We start from the raw sequence: 4960 nt of genomic DNA, 5'->3' as shown, positions 1-4960 counted from the left end.
ATGCATACCTCTCGCCACATGCAAGGTGGATCAGAGACCAAGGGGTAAAGCCCCCAAACCATAAATATCATAAAAGAGAAAGTGGAACCAAGCTTAGAAGGCCTCGCTCATGGTATCAAAAGGCTGACAAACACAGAAATACACAACAAGGAGAGGATTACATTGATGAATGGGACCTTCTAAAGATTAAATCCATTTGTGCATCAAAAAACATTTTCTAACTGGGTGAAAGAAAAGAAACCCTACTGACTGGAGAAAAGAAAAAACCAAACATTTGGCAATATCATCTCAGACAATTGTCTCATAACAAATGTTTACAGAATGCTACAAGGCCTCCACAAGAAAACAACTGATAACCCAATTACAAAATTAGCAAAAGACCTGTCACAGAGGAAGGTATTCAGATGGCCCACAGACACAGGGTAAAAATGCTCAGAATCACTGGCAAGAAGATGCAACTCAAAACCACAATGAAATACCATCTCAACTCATTAGTAGTGGCAAAATTTAGCAAGACATCAAGCAGTAAATGTTGGAGAGGATGTAGAAAGAGAGGAATTCTCATACACTGTTCATGGGACTGTAAAACGGTACAACCACTCTGGAGGGTACTTTGATGTTTCCTCAAAAAGTTGAAAATAGAAATTCCACATGACCTAGCTATTCCACGACCAATGTTCATAGCAGTGTCATTCAATATTGCAAGAACATGGGAACAGCTCAAATGTTTCATCCCAATCAAATGGATTAAGAAATAGTGGTACATTCACATGATGGAATACTATGCAGTACACAGGAGAAATGATTTAGGAAATTACTACATAACTTGGGAGGGACTGAAGAGCATTATGCTGAATGAAATAACTCAGTCTCAGAAGGAAAAATACTGCATAAGACCATTACTGTAGAAATAGATAAGATAACCAGTAAAACATGTCTGAGGATTCAAGGTGGGGAGAGAATGGGAGCATTTGGGGTAAGGATTGGGTAGGGGGGAAATCATAGGGTCACACAATTTGGTGGATGGAGGGAGGGGTGGGTAAAGAAAATGGCAAAGATCTAGTGGGGATCTGGAAAGACAGAGTAATGGTGGGCATGGTTCAATGATGATTAATTTTATAAAACATAATGAATGGGAACTAATAGGTCTGTGTGGGAGAGGGTGAAACCAAGCTGCACCTTGGAGGCAAGGATTTTGAGATTCCATCTCACATACTTTGGGTATGCAGCCAGAGGGGCAGTCTTTGGAGAAGGATATCATGCTTATAAGGGTAGAGTGTCAGCACAGGAGAGGAAGACCCCAGATGAGATGGACTGACACAACAATTGGGGTAAAGAGGGTAGATGTGTCAGAGACAGTGAGACTGGCTAAGGATAGAGCAGAATTCAGAGATATTGTGCATATGGTTCCTATGAATCATAGTTGACTATATGGCACGTAACAACAGTGAGTGTGAATGACTATAAAACACAATGTGAAAGAAGGATAGTGTGAAACACAATGTATACAAACTTTGTAAGCAAACCAATTTAAAATAAAACACATTGATCGTTCACCACAACAATCTAGAAGAATCTGAGCTAGAATGTAGACCTTGAAAACCTTTCTATCATCATCCATTTATTATGGTACAGGTTGTCCATGCCCATTATTATTGTCACCTCTCTACCTGCTCACTCCACAGGTCCGATGTTAGAAAAGAGAACTTCAGAAATATACTCAGTAATGTTGGTGCTTACAAGGTTGCTACTTTACTACAATATAATCATGTTCAACACCATTTATATATATTTTTTATTTTTATATTTATATTTATTTATTATATATTATATATTTTTATTTCTTTTCTACATATTTTTATTTCTTTTTAGATATTTTTAGTATATTTTTATATATATTTATATATGTAATCCAATATATGTTTTCTAATATATATATTCCAATACATATGTATATTCTAATATATACATTTGATTTTTTATCTGTGGCCAAATTCATTCATTTTTTCACTGCCAACTTGAAATTCCAAAGTTTGATCTCACCAACCATTTCAAGAGGGAGAGGCAGTCCTTCCGTAAAGATTTACTTCCTTGGAAACTCAATAGAAGACCAACTCCATAGCTGTGGGCTTTTCTGGGTATCAAATCTATGCAGTTCTCTGTCATCAGGTTGATTCCAATTCAAGAGCCCCAGACAGCACAATGAATCCAGAGCACAAAGCTAGTTTAGCAGAGTTCAGTCAGGAACTCTGTTCAGTCAGAAAATGACCTGGAATTTTCAAAATGTTAGTGAATCAGATTGCTAACTGGAACAGGAAAAATTATGGGTCAGAGGCCTGCTGCAAATTTAATTTCCCTCTTAGGATACAAAGGCAGCATATGTGTTGAACAGCAACCAGTCTCTTGGCTCAAAGATAGCATCCAACTGTACCACTTCAAATATGTGCCATTCTACACAGTCCTGCCAATAACCCAGCTCCGTACATGGAGCTTCTAAAAGGAATTCCTATGCTGCTCCCAAATCTCCCATTCTAGACTTCCAAACTGTAATTGTTCCCATTCCAGTTCGCATTCTAGATTGCCTACATTTTAAACATTTGGATCTGTTCTGCTTTCACATTGTTTGTCATAACTGGACTCATTCAAACTAGTTTAAAGCTCTGAATATGACAAATTTAGGAAACAAAGCAATGAAGCTGTCATTATTTTTTTTATTGTAAATAAAATTTTTTAAATAATTTTAATGAGCATTTACAGAGATTTTGGATTTCCATTCATTCGTTGCTGAACTTCTGAAGCTGTCATTATTATGCTGTTGTTGTATAGCCTCAAGTGAGAACTGACTCATAGATGACCCTTCAGAAGTTTTCCAGAGGCAATAAATGCACGGGAAGTGAATGCCCATCTGTCTATCATTAAGTGACCTGGAGATTTGAACCACGTGTTTTTGAGTTGGTCACACCACTCTTTACCACTAAAACAACAGAGTGTCCTGTCATTATTATAGATCATGTAATTGTGTACTTTGAATATAAAAAAGAATCTAGAGTAAATTATCGTAGTTAGTCGGTTGTTGTTGTCATGTACCCTCAAGGTGGAACAGACTCATAGCTGACTCACCAGGGGGTTTTCAGATGTAGGAAATTGCAAAGGAGGAGACTGTCTATCTTTATCCTTCTCCTGCATAATTAGTAGGCAAGACTATCAAATTCGTTGGTCAGAAGGTAAATGCCATCAATTTAATCCTAGAAACAAATCATTAAAACAGAAGATAAAAATTTATAAATACACTGGGTCAAAAGAAATAAAAATTTAGGTATCAGTCTACCACAAAGTCTCAAAGAGGTGATGCAAAGAATGAAAGCACCAACAATTTAAAGAAGACAATATTTTAAGAAATGTACTCACTTTCAAGACCACCTGTGTGGTTGGAGTTTAGTCACTTATTTACTAATGAATTTTTAACTCTGACTCCTAACTTCATTCAGAGGTAGAAATCCCCTCACCAATGGTCCCACTTCAAAATTAATAAAATCTAGTTCTCTTTTGTAAGTGCAAAAGGACCTTCAAATTACTCTTTCAGAAAGAAGAAAGAAAAGACAATGCTCTAATTGGGACTATTAAAAAGAAGCTCTCAAATTCTAAGAGAAATTTAAGAGTTCCAAAAAAGGGTTTGTTTTTGGTCATTATCATGATTGCAGTGGAAGCAACTGACTCATCTGGCCAGCCATCTGGTGGGCGAGGCATATTCAGTCTTCGTTTATAGTTACACAACATCGCTGACGTTATGTTGAATTTGAGTCATCTTCTAGCCATTCCTTCATTCAATATAAATATAGTGTATGCTTACTCTGCAGTAGCGGACACCGTGCGGGGAGCAAAGGATACTTTTAAGTGTGGTCTGGGCTAGAATCTCTCCCCTTGCCCTTCATTTAAATTGATTCTTTCCCCCTTCTCAAATGTATTCCATTTAACACAAAGGTGCTCTGTTGTTACACCATTAAATGACTCCTGAGTTCCTATGCTCTGTTTCTAGATCAAATAAAGTATTCAGATTTCATTCCCACTACAAATCTGACGGGATTTTTAAAAAAAAATTTAAGCATGACTCATTCTGGTAAATTAAAAATAGGGCAGGTACTGGTTTATTTCTTTTCGTGGATTCATCAGTGACTAGCCACATGATATAATAACGGGCTTCATGACTGGTTATCATAGATCACACCATGCCTCTCAAAGAGACAAACAAGTTTCCCGGAGATAGTTTTTTCTTGTACTGAACATTACTATTGTCACAGAGTATTTGATCTTACCAGCACTTTTAATGTTAAAACAACACGAAAACGGAGAGTTCTGGTAGCCTAGTAGCAAGAAGTCGGTCAACAAACCCAAAGGCAGGTGGGTTCAAATCCACAAACTGCTGTGATGGAGAAAGATGGGCAATTTCCATCCATGCAGAGCGTATAACTTCTGAAGATCTGCTGCTGCAGCGTCAATGGCATAGAACAACAAACATAAGGAGACCTTAGAGCTTTATGGATATGTCCTGGGCTACTAGTGGACAAGTCAGCAGTTTAAATGGGAAAAGGCAAGGTATCCCTTTGAGATTTACACTCTTGGCAATCCTATAGTGGTTAGCACCCCATGTTCCAACTGGCAATAGAATCTGTTGTTACATATTAAGTCTCAAGTCATAGTATTAAATAGTTACATTGTTTTTATAGAAAGTGCCCTTCCTATATGATATCCACATACCCAGATAGGAGTCCTGCTGGCATTGTGGATTAAGTATGGGGCTTCAAACCAACTCAGAGCAAAACTGTATGGCCAGCTGTTCCTCAGAAGAAAGGTCAGAAATTCTGCTTCCTATTTCAAATCCTACTACACTGCCGTAGTAGTAAAGACAGCATGGTACTGGTACAATGACAGACACATAGATCAATGGAATCGAATTGAGAAT

Source organism: Elephantulus edwardii, unplaced genomic scaffold (assembly GCF_000299155.1).
Source record: "Elephantulus edwardii isolate Elephantulus edwardi_28Jun2011 unplaced genomic scaffold, EleEdw1.0 scaffold00072, whole genome shotgun sequence".
Taxonomy (NCBI): domain Eukaryota; kingdom Metazoa; phylum Chordata; class Mammalia; order Macroscelidea; family Macroscelididae; genus Elephantulus; species Elephantulus edwardii.
Note: the sequence above shows the minus strand (reverse complement) of the source record.